The sequence below is a fragment of the Aythya ferina genome (genome assembly GCF_964211825.1).
Source record: "Aythya ferina genome assembly, chromosome: 4".
Lineage (NCBI taxonomy): Eukaryota > Metazoa > Chordata > Aves > Anseriformes > Anatidae > Aythya > Aythya ferina.
This window is the reverse complement of record NC_140300.1, coordinates 53310770-53323557: the sequence shown is the minus strand read 5'-3', so window position 1 is coordinate 53323557 and position 12788 is coordinate 53310770. Positions and strand designations below refer to the sequence as shown.

At 32.8% G+C, this 12788-nt stretch overlaps 1 long non-coding RNA gene across 1 annotated transcript in view; it reads left to right on the top strand.

Annotated features, from left to right (window-relative positions):
• The window catches only part of LOC311436646, a 51586-nt gene extending 43201 nt beyond the window's left edge, over window positions 1-8385 (top strand). Inside the window, exons 4-5 of the long non-coding RNA XR_014692994.1 lie at window positions 5263-5410; window positions 8146-8385. This is a non-coding gene — a long non-coding RNA (uncharacterized lncRNA). The remainder of the gene's footprint in view (window positions 1-5262; window positions 5411-8145) is intronic.
• Window positions 8386-12788: the final 4403 nt, after the last annotated feature.

Sequence of the window (12788 nt, the reverse complement as noted above, 5' to 3'; positions counted from 1 at the left end):
AAAAGTCCTTCTTCTGAAGACAATCCTGTCTTCTCTGATGCCTATTTTTGTAGATCTTTATGTTCACATAAATTACAGAATTTCTAGGTTGGAAGAGACCTCAAGATCATCGAGTCCAAGATATAACAAATTAGTTTGTTGCTGTTTTTTTTTGTTTTGTTTTGTTTGTTTGTTTGTTTTTTGTTTGTTTTGAATATTTTCAGCCTCAGCAGTGAAACTGGTGACTAAGACCTATTGAGAATGTGAAGTTAGAGTTAACTCATGTGATGTAATGTGAGAACGTACAAGAGAGAAGTTTTAATTTGATTTCATCTGAGAGGATCTAGAAATTAAGACCACTAATTCTTGGTGTAATGCTCTAACTAGATGAGTGCTCTAACCGTGCAAACATGCCTTTTTCTGTTTAAGTATATAAGGAAATCAAATAGATTTTAATGCTCCCAAGCTGAACTTGGGAGTACTAGTCTATATTTGTCTTTACCTTACATGCATAAAATCTGCCTAAACTCAATATAAAAGTATGCAAGAATATTCAGAAAGATGTCAAATTTCTGCCTGGTATTGTAGAAGAGGCAGAAATCTGCATATGTCAGGGCTTAAAGAAGTTACCTTTGGGAATGAATATCAGGCTTTTAATGTGAGGTGACAGAAAAATCCACTTCTAGTTTTGTGTGTGTGCTTCTACATTTGGTAATAGACAGATGAATGCAGGGTTAGAGAACTCTTATACTGAGTCTCTGATTTGACTTTTGTGTTTTGTATTCATGATGGAACCTAATGTTAATGTTTGGGTTTGGGATTTAAAAGGGTATGAATATCTGTGTCTTCAATATGTCATAAATGCTGAAGTGACTATATAGTAGTAAATGATGTAAAAATAGTTATACTTTTAAACAACTATAAATTATTGTAGTACCTCCAATCATTTTATAATGCATGCAGTCACCTACAATGTTTTGATTGAGATTCAAAATAAGCAAACAAGTGAACCAAATTCAGCAGTGGCATAGAGAATTAAAAGGACAGCAAGGGGCTACCTCTACATTAAATTCAGACCAAACCTATGAAACATTTGTAGCTTAAATTTCAGCTCCTATATCCATAGATATAGCTACACAGTTTTGCTTCTGCTTACATTTGTAAAATTTTTATATGTGTGTGTGTGTATACATATATAGGTAGGTATGTTGTGTGTGTGTCACATTCACTTTTGCTCTCATACATATCCTGCTATATTTCAAATGTACTAGTAGTAATATTGGTAAGAAAAAGAAATGGAGCATTAATCACCCATATATACTTCAGAATACAGAAATGAAAGCATTGGGATGCCTAAATTTTATTTTATTTTTTTTAAATACAGACTTGGGAAAACCCATAAATTCTGAGTCATTTTCACAAAAACTACTTTTTGTGAATTCACATTAAACTACTTTCTTGTTTCCAACCAGTGTACCTAATAGACTAATTAGGAAATCAGAGTTCTCAGTTTTATCCTTCTAAAGGAGACCTAATTACAGCCCTGAAAGTTCAGTCTCTAGTCAGGTCTTGGACCTCAGTTCTGTAGCAGGAAGACTTAAAATCTTAATTCTCTCAGACTTAGCTGGGTCTCTCATGGCCTGTATAAGTGAAGGATTTATGTATGCTATGAACTAAGAGCATTAAATCCTTCTATCTTCAGCAGGAAGCTGGAAATCCTAAAAATCACAGCTTAAGTCAGAGAGAGCACTCAGATATCTCTAACTCCCTGTGAATGGGGTCAGAATAATGCTTCAAAATATCAGAAATGCTCAGACTTCACCTGCTCATTTTGAACTTTAAGGTCTTTCTTGAGAGTTAGATGGGTAGGAAAAGTCCTTCAGGAAATGAAAGCTGCAATTCTAGATAGTCTCTCAGTTTGGAGCTAGGTTTTAGCTGCCAGATATGATCAAATTAAAATATTGATTTGTATTTAGGTAGTAACAAATCCATAGAATCCAGTGTAGCAGCTCTAATAATAGGCAGCAGAAATCTGAAAGCATTCATATTTGAACACTAGATAAAATGGGATTTCTTTTTAACATAAAATAAACAATAAAAAGAAGACATCAGTAAGGCTTATTTCATAAAAAGTACCCAAGTGCATATTCTTTACTTACTAAAGTTTCTCATTTTTTTAACTAGAAAATATCCCCAAATACTTAAACAGCACTTTTTTCCTGTGAAAAATAATGTTGACTGAAAAGTAAATATAAGTTCTAGTACTTTTGATAATAAGAGAAATACTACTCAGTCTAACATAAATAGTTCTGCTGTAGCACAATGAAAGATGATTATGAAAGGGGAAATATATGCAAGACATAAGCAAAAACTTCCTGAGACTTTTATACATGATTCATACCACTGATAGGAGCATTCAATCTAGTGTCACTTTTTCTATGACTCAGGGTATCGACTTTCCACCAGTTATCTCATTATTGATCCAAATAACTTTTGTTTGGATGAAAGACATTTTTGAAAAAACAGAGTCATCTACCCTTTTTAACAAAAGACTGAAAGTTCTCATTTCCTTTTGTTGTTTCTCCAGTGACTAATCTCCCTCCCTGTTAAAACATGTGCCTAATTTATACCCCAGATTTAGGAAACTGTCTCTTTAGTATACAGTGATTTTTTTTCATAATAAAAATTGTTCATTCTCAAGTTATCTCTCATGCTGATTCTAATAAACTGATGAGATAAAGGTATTTAAAAACAAAATGTTATCATGTTTAAAAGGAAAGAACAATAAAATATAAAAATAAACACTTTTCCATGACAAGACATTTTCAAAGGTCAAAAACAGTGACTGAGACCCTTTAAAATGCAACAGATAGAATTTAGATCTATCTCAAAAATTTTACAAGAAAATTCTTTTTTTTTTTTTTTTTTTTTTTCCAAAATAAAATCACTAAAACTCCATCAGTTCAAAACCTTTAAAGATGAATCTCTTCAGGGAGATACAGGGTTAAGTAGCTAAAGTGATTAAAGTTCCTGGATCTTTCAGCCACTCTGTTCCTTACACACATTTCATTCTGGAAAAGGGCCCCATAAGATTTCTTAACCTCTGCTGCCCAGCAGAATCTCACTCCTTGGCATGGGAACTGTTTCATATGCTTGGCATATGAAACTGCTTTCTCAGCCTCCCCAGGAAGTGTCTCCATTTGGCTATTGTGCAGCAGGAACATCAAGGAGAAGGTTACAAAGTAATAGAAGTGAATCAAAAAACAAACTTCCAAAGAGAATAGTTTCATGGACTGAGGGCATTTTTATACTAAAATTTGAAAATGTATCATTTTAAGTTAAGACTGTACTTTAGCATCCTGATAGATGCAAGTTCACTTTGCAAAGGGTTGGTAGTTCATACTGGTTTTCACAACTCTATCACCAAAACATTTCCTGTTGGCTCACTTGTTTATTATATATACACACCATTTTCATTTTGTCCAATCCTACTTCTCAAAATGTATATCTTGTTGTACAAGACACCTTAAAGTGAAAATTAGATTACCTTTAAGCATACACATATTCCAAAGCATGAACCATTTGGAAGAACTCTAACGGAATTATCCATGAGAAATCACTCCTGGGAATGCCATTTGCCATCACTTTTTTTTTTTTTTTTCTTCAAACAAAGCTAATCATATGTATTAACCACCTCTCATCTTCAAAATATAAATATTTTGTTTACTTATGTTTCTCAGTAAATTCTGTAAACAGATTACAAAGACAACACATTTTCAAACTTCATTATTTCTAGGTTTTCCCAATATTAAACTGTTTCCAGCAGCTATTATTGTTACTAGCTGCAAATAAAACACCAAATTAATAAATGGAATCCAGAGAAGCATGTAATTTTAAATAATCCATTTGCCATTTTATTAATATTGCTATGTCTTGTAAAACACAAATAATACTGATAACAGGGTGTATCTTCACAGGAGATATCCAGCTGAGAGAGTATTTCTGTCAAGGATTCGCTTCTGGCTTAGCACTCCAAATCATTTACAGACCACAGATGATTAAGATGATCATCTTAATACAGTAAATAAATATATAAATAAATATTATTTGAATAGGCAATACAGAATGCTTGTTCATACATCATTTTTTTATCACCTAGAACTTAAAGCATAGATTAAAATATGAACCTATGGCCAAATATATACTAAAACATATCCTTTCTTATTCCAAGTGTTACAAATTCTGAGTCAATTTAGCTTTATAAGATTTATTTATGGGGTCAATTAAACGGCAAGTAAACAGCGCTGGGTGTGCAGGGAGTCTGGGCTCCTCCAACACACACACACATACGTTACATCAGGTGGCTGGTTTTTATGCTCCTAGGCTAATACATGTTCATTACTACTTCTAGAAAAGGCAGGTTCCTGGAATCTGAACCCTCCCACTGGCGTATGTGCAACAGTCTCCAGTGGTCCCTCTAGGGGTCTTGTGCTTGTAGTCTCCCAGGCTTTTCTCCTTGTCCTTCTCCTTTGTCCATCTTGGTTGGATATCAGAGACTTGCGCAGTGTCCAATGCACAATAGTTAGTTCTTCTGAACCCCCCCCAGATATCAGAGACTTTACCCTTTAAGCCCTCTATAGACATGAATTGCTGAAACATTCCTTACACAAGTAATATATAAACTTCTGAATTCTTGTTAAAAAATACATTGCGGGATAAATTTGTACTTAATACACCCCTGCTAAAGACTTTATATGATACTGCTGATTAATTTAGCTTATCATTACTACTTTACTTGTAATCTTGTAAGTATTTATGAATATAAATGCAGGCTTACAAGAAACAGGCAGCAAAGATGAACCATTTTAGGGTTCTCCTTCAAAATATATAATTTACTGCAACAGCAACAAAAATATAATCCTGAGAAAGTCAAGACATTACAAAACTGCAAATCAAAAAGTTGAGCACTAAAACAAGTGGCACAGTGGCCAAGAGGTTAAATCATCTAATGAAGGTTTATGATTATATTAGCTTGGTTTGATTTTTAAATTAATGCATTAGTAAACTAAAACTTTTACATATTCTATGTAGCTAAAGATATAGTCTATACAGAGACTGTATACAATATACAATAATCTTATTGTATAACAGTAGTTATTCAAATGTTTGGTGTTTATTATCCCTGAATGCTTTCTTTTAAGTTTTTTAGTTTTCCTCCTTCTTACTGAAACATTCTTCTTCCTTTTCTACTTATATTTTCTATACACCATCTATATTTTTCAGTCTTACTATTCATATGCTGTGATAAAGAACTAGTGAATCCATTTTGCAGCCATCTCTTCAGTAGAAATGCAAAGCTTTCAGACCCAGAGCACCTATAATCTAGCTAACATGATTTAATTAACAGAACAACATCCTGTTACTGATTGAGGTATGTGGGAATTCCTTGTATATACATGGATGGTTTGTACTTTTGAAATTTTTGCTGCAATTCTTTCCAAAATAAGCTAAATAAAGCTTATTTTCTATTATTCTATTATTCTTATTATTCTATTTACTAAGGCATGCTAATCACAGTTCTGACTGCCGTGTTCTCATACATGTAACTCATACTGTGTATTATGTATCAGTTTTAAAGGTAACTAATTGTGACTAAGCATATGGTGCAGCATCTGCAGACTAATCTACACTATAAGCACCTGTCAAGTGAGGACTTTCACACCTGCTCTAAGTCTTACTTTCTTTAATATGCTAAAGCCTGTTTAGTGCCAGCCCCTTCCCCTTAATACCATCTATCATTAGGTTTTGTTAAAACAAACGTTAGTATTTATTTATTTATTTATTTTTAAAAACACATGTCAATGTTTGTATTGCTAGGTGTGGAGGTGTAGCAAGAGATAACATAAAGCCTGTGGGTTAGAAATATCAAGCTACACTAATTTTACATGGTTATAAAGTATATACATGTATTAGTTGTATCTTTTCATTTGTAATGAAAATGCAAATTTACTGGGATGAAAAGATTTCCTCATTTTTGATAAGTTATATATGTATATATCACAGACTTTAATCCTTATAATCCTTGCAAATACTAAAAATGTGGAGTTATTTTTCTTCTGACATTGGGAAGTACTTTGGTGCATAGTTTGTCTTTTTATTCAGAAGTCCTTTGCTGGGACTTTAATTAAATAGGAATAAGTTTTCCATTTTAGCAAGTGTTATTGTCAAACCAATCACAGAAAATCCTAATAGACTTTGCACAAGGGGAGTACTAGTAAAGAAATTTCATTTCAAATCTATAAAACTTCATAATTCACAGTTGAAATCACCTCAAATAAAAATGTGATCCAACTTTTGAAAGCTAAGTAGCAGAAATATAGTATTTACTTAATAGTATTTACCATTAAGAAAAATGAACATTTAACTATCAATTTAATTTTTTAAGCAAGTAAGGTATATAATATACTATTAGAAACTGATTTCCTCCCACTCCAAGAATATTCCAGGTTACATGAAAACATGAAGATAATTAGTCAGTTGTGGGTTTACATTTCCTATCTGTATTGCCAAGTTACTCCTATTTTATTTTTTTCCTTCCTCTATTATCCCTTACACTCCTCAATATGATGGTGCACCTTTTAAATTCTTGTTTATTGAAATAAAGTCTCTCCTTTATAATACATTTTTAAGGTCATAAGAAATCATGCATCTTGGGGGACCTAGACAAGATATTTTGAGCTATCAAAATTTTGAGATTCAAAGATATTTACCTTTTTCATTCTCACTTGTTTGTAATATGATCAAGACATCAAGACTGGAGAGCAGCCTGAATAGATGCTAGATGCTGCCTGTGTCCCTTTATTTTCAGATAAAAGAAAACAGGGAGAAAAGTGTAATTTGTTTGTTTGTCTCCAGAACAACATGTTAAGAAAGAGTCTTTTGTTTGCAACTTTTCCAGTATCACTAAAATTACCCTTTGAATTTAATTATTGCCTAAAGATGCTTGATGAAAATTCAGAATATTTTGATGTTCTTGGACATCCAGGATGTGAATTTTCAGTAAAAATTGCACTCTAACTAATTGAAAGTTCATTGGGATTAATTAATTTTGATGTCTTCCTGGAAATCTGTTGAAGTTTAACTTAAAGAGTAATTGACGTTTAAAAGTGACTATAATTTGCTTTACTTCAGTTGTGGCAGATAATTTAATGGTATGTTTCTTTTTGTCTCAGAAAGCTCAGTCATTCTGTGCTCTGATGAATACAGAGATCTTATTTTTTCCTGTAGGTCTATCCCTTCCTATAGCCTCTTTACTTTCTCTATTATGAAGATTTAAGGACTCATAAAAAAAGGCTTTGAAAACATCATGGCCTTGTTTGTGTGATCATACTTATGATCTTTATTTGAAGAATGTAATGTGAACACATTCTGGGATAACTCTTTTTTAAAGTTATGGATTCCTATTCAGTACTCCTAGTGTTTTTTGTTTGTTTGTTTGTTTGTTTGTTTTTGACATTAAATTACAACCACATATTTCACATATTTTTTAACTACTTCTGTTTAGTAAGTTAACCATGTGTTTAAACACAGTACTGAATATTAAATCAAGAGTTTTATGGTCCAGGTCAATGACTACCTATGCATATTCTATGCATACTTTATATTTATTGATATAAATATAATAATAATAATAATTTAAAAAATCACTAAAGCTGATATGACAAGAAGCGCTCTTGAAGACTTACTTGCTAACAAAACTCAGTTTATTTTTGTCAGAGTGAAAAAGGCAAGATCATATGACTCAGTGACATTTCAAATTCAAAGAGACACGAGCATTTTTACAATTTCACTGAAGCCTTAAAGGTGGAAAAAATTACAAGAACTCCTGCAAGGTAGAATTATTTGCACCTCATTAGAGATTTCAACAGTTTTCTTGGGAAATATATGTGCTTTTTCATCTTCAGATAATCTAAAAGACCAAAGATTCTAACATTTCACCTTCATTGTAAATTACTTGTTGCTTACATTTTGTTTCTTTTGTAGTCTGGTTCAGAAATAAATATTTTCTATTTTTATTCAATTTTATTTCTTGAATAAAACATTGCTAGAGAGATTTATTTTTGAAATGATGCTGTCGGTATTCATTGCAAATTTTTCCATTCTTAGGCATACGTATTACCAGCAGCCACCAAATCACTGAATGTTTGAGGCTGGAAAGGACCTCCTGAAGTCATCTAGCCCACACCCCTGCTCTAGCAGGGCCACTTACAGCAGGTTGCCCAGGACTGTGTCCAGGTGGCTTTTGAAGGTCTTCAAGGAAAGAGACTCTACAGACTTTCTAGGCAACTTGTGCCAGAGCTCAGTCACCTGTGCAGTAAAGATGTGCTTCCTGGTTTTTAGATAGAATCTCTTGTGTTCCAGGAATCTCTTGTGCTCTAGGCTCATTGCCTCTTGTCCTGTCAGAATCAAAGTTGACTAGTGTTCTTTTAAAATATTCCTTCACATGTTCTGAAATATGACTGATGGTAACTTTGATGGTTATGGTTATACTAGGATTTCGTATGTATGTCCTACATTAGTGCTTAGTATATTAGAATGTTATTAGAAAAGATATATTCTCCCAAGATCACTAATGGATTTAATTTTGAGGGAATAGTCCTCTTCAAGAAAGGACTTCAAGTGAGTTCACCAAGACAGAGGTCAAAGCAAAATGAAACTGTAAAAAAAGTCCCACTGATTTTAGCTGGTTTAAATTTCAGAAAACCTTGAAGAGGGAATAAGGGCTCATAAAGAATTTAAGCAATTGGGGTCTCTTCATGTGTCAGTTTGGGGAGTTATCTGCAGAAATGAGCTGTGCTTATGAAGACTCAGTTGTTCCAAGAAACAAACCATAATTCCAGTTTAGGAACCTTAGGAATGTTCAAGGGATTGTATTGATCCAGTTTGTGGCACAGGGATTCCTCCTCTGCTGGCAGATCTCTCCATTTGCAGGTGTACCCTTTATTTATCTTAGTTTGAACTACTAAGGTTGGGGCAAAATTGCAGCAATGCTGTCAAGCCAAATTCTAAGCAGTAAATCTCATAAAAGAAAAACTAAATACACAAAAATCTAACCAAGAAAATATGTAGTGTAGCATTATCCTAGAGGAAATGCAGTGTGTTGATTCTGTCACTGTTCCTTGAATGCAAAAACATTAATCTCTTCTGGATCTGTTAATAGGATATCAAATTTTGACTCTCATTCTGTAGTTTATCTATAACATTCAGGAAATTAATTGTATCACTTTACAGTTATATGTAATACTGTCTATTTCAAAGGCTCATTCACTACATTTATTTAACTGTCATATAATAGCTGAAAATGGACTGTAAACTGAAATTTATTGTAGACTGAACTGATAATTACTTCAACATTTAGAAAGTAGATTTTTTTTTTCTTTAATGAAAAGATAAAGTGTTAAAAAAAGTTTATTTTCCTTTGACTGTTTTTAGGATCTTCTCAAGTACTATTTATATTGTTGCCAGTTTGATAAGTACTGAAAAAAATCATTAGCATACATGAGAGAGAAAATACTAAATTAACATGAAAGGAAAAATTCTGCTCTGTCCAAGGGGGAAGGGTATTATTATTATTATTATTTTCTCTTTCATCCTATTGAATAGTTTTGATACTGATATTTAACTGGAAAGTTTTTTACCTTCTTCAAAAGTCAAGCATATATTTAAAACTACCTGAAATGATGTCATCTCTAAATAGAATTAACACTTTCCTTCCAGGCTCACATAGCTTGATGAAGAACTTCAGTTGAATGTAAAAACTATCATTGTTAAAGCTATTTTGTTTCATAGGTACTTTTCCATTTTAAGTTGTCCTCTATAAAATTAATTTTTATTATTAAATTTCCACTAGCAGTTATCCTCTTTTAACAAGAAAAGGATAATATAGTCTGAAATGTTATGTTTTCTTTTTCCCTTGTACAGTTTAAACAATAAATTATACCTTATAAGACACAAAGAATACTTTTATGGAAAAATAAGGAGGTATATTCTGCCAAACAAATCACTGTGGGCACTTTAAGCAAATATAACAAGTAGGTAGAATAGATATGATGCTATATCATAAATATTGTATGAGACTGCAGGCCCTTACATATTTTTTCATAAATTTTTAAATGTTTGCAATTTTCCACTCCAATAATTTAAAATGAAAAGTGTTTTACCTTTAGAGGAAATCAGTTAGAGCACTGGAAACCATTGTATGAGTAAAGAAGCTTTGATTAGGACAAAAATGATTTATTTTTTTTTAAATGTAAAACCAATTTACATCATTTTGCTAAGTGCTTAAAGTACAAAAGTACATATGCAATTAAGGAATGCAAACTGTCTTGGCTCAGTTAGGAATTCTTGAACATTACAGTGATGTTTCAGAAAACGTTCCCCATTGGTAACAAAGCATATTTATGTAGAAGTCCTGAAAATTCTGAAAATACAGACAGAAATCCTGAAAATACAAAGCACATCAAGACTTTCACTGACGTTATAATAGAATACAGGTGTTCAGCGAAAAGCAGGCTGAACTGTCTGGCTGGTGTCTACCAGTAATGTGAAGGACTTTTGTTTATTTCTGACTTCAATTACTCATCCTTTGTGATGAATATTCAACAGTTTGTGATGGTAATGTGTATTCTCCTTGTTCTGAATAGATTCTGATCTAATTTAACAAATGGGGCAATGGTAATAACTTACCATTTACTCATGTAAGGAATTTTTAATAATAGATCTATGTCTGATACCATATATATTTAGATTTAGATGTTATATATTTAGATTATAAATTATTATAAATATAATATTATAAATATTATATAGATTTATATATTTAGATTTTGTTTTGGTGATGAAAACTCAAGACTCCATGGTGAAGTCAGAAATGAAGAGTAAAATTCCTTCTGACTTTAACATAAAGATTATTAAATTTCTGGAATGAACAGGATTTTTCAGTTTTCACTCCTGGTAGGAAAAAAAAAAAAGTAAAATGCTTGCCTAGTTCTCTCTTTAGGTGTTGGCAATTTGTGTTCCTTCTGGAACAGAAGGACAAATATTACTAGTTGTTTTGAAGCATATGTCAAAAGAACTGTGATGGAAAATGTAATTAAATATTTTTACATTTTTATAGATAACCCATTCCAAGGAAAATAAAAGTATCTTGGCAGGACTTTCAATTCTAAAGAATGTTTTAGAATAGTGGCTTATAAACTCAGTTTTTGAAGATGTCCGAGATGTTTTTTAAATGATCCTGTATGCAGCAGAGCTTGAATAGTCTGTGGACTATTCAATATATTCAAATAATGTTGCAGACAGCACCCAGTCATGAAACCTTATTTGTCAGACATGTCCCATATAGTGTGACAAGTTCCACAGCAAATCCCACTGTTGCATTATGGTTTATAATAAGAAAATAGTGCAATCTTCTGCTTAACCACAAGTAATAATCAGAAAAACTCATTTGCACTGTTGTGGAGAAAGAATAAATTCTATGTGCAAAGGATTAGGACAAATAAAAATTTAGGTTTCCAAAGTATGAGCCTGTCTGGGAGTGTAGGTTAGAAAAGTGGGCAGTGAGAGATATATGTTCATGGTATTGTGCAGAAAGGCATCAGTTAAAGGTTGGTGCTGAAAGGATAGCCTGAAGATCAGGAGAGTGATGTTACAAACAGCAACTGAGAAAGCATTAGGAATCATTGCAGGGTTTGCAAGCAAACTGCTCAGTCATATTCACCTTTAGTTGATGACATGACCTCTGTGAGGAGATCTTGGAGGCAGAGAATAAGATTACAGTTTAGAACTGGGCACACAGCTTGCTGAGCTTCTGCCACAGAGGTGATGGCTAGCTTGTGGTTATAAATGAGACTGGAAGAAATGTCTTGCTTACACTCATATATGTATATGACCAGTGTGTTTATAGATGACAAAACCACTAGGCATGCAATATTGTTTAGTCAGTTACTGTTTTATTTTTGCCTGACTCCTAGACTAGCATAAATGTTGACTTCCCAAATTATATGCGTGCATATTTTGCTGAATAAGAGGGCCATGGTGCAATCTTTGTTCCTGAGGCCATGTACTTTGGCCTGGCTCATGTCCACACCACTAAAGGCAAACACTTTCTACAGCAGGGTGGCTACATCCACGTGAACTAAAACACAACTTTGTGTCTCTACTAGGCCTCACATTGTACCCATAAAGCTATTATATATTGTTATGTTGCATGCTAAGTGTCTGTAAAATGAGGATATATTTCTGATGGAATTTTATGAAGAGTTGCATAGGGAAAGAGCCAAACCTGGTGCACTTTCCTCAATTCTGCTACTTAGGAAGCATTCAGTTCTGGTGTTTAGGTGCCTGCTGGCTGAAACCACAATAAAACCCAATGCTTACAGACTCATGCATTGAATGTAATATGCATTTTTCTATTGCAATTATAAGGATTTTATTTCAGTATGAAAATATAAATTATCATACTTTAAAAAACAGAGATGTATTGTACTTGCCTGATATCGTTAATTGATTTGGTTGTCCCTACCTATATGATTTTCTTTTATTCCTGTTGATAAATCCTCATGCTTCAGTTGTTACCTTACTCTTCTATATCTCTTTGTGTTTATTAAGTTATGCAGCTAAATATGAATATGACCAAAACATTTCTTAATCTTTCTGCCTGGCCTTTTTTCATTTAAATTCTTCCTTAGTTAGCAATCTTGTCTGTATTTCTGACTTGGAAACCGTCTACAAGTCAGACCTCACAACAC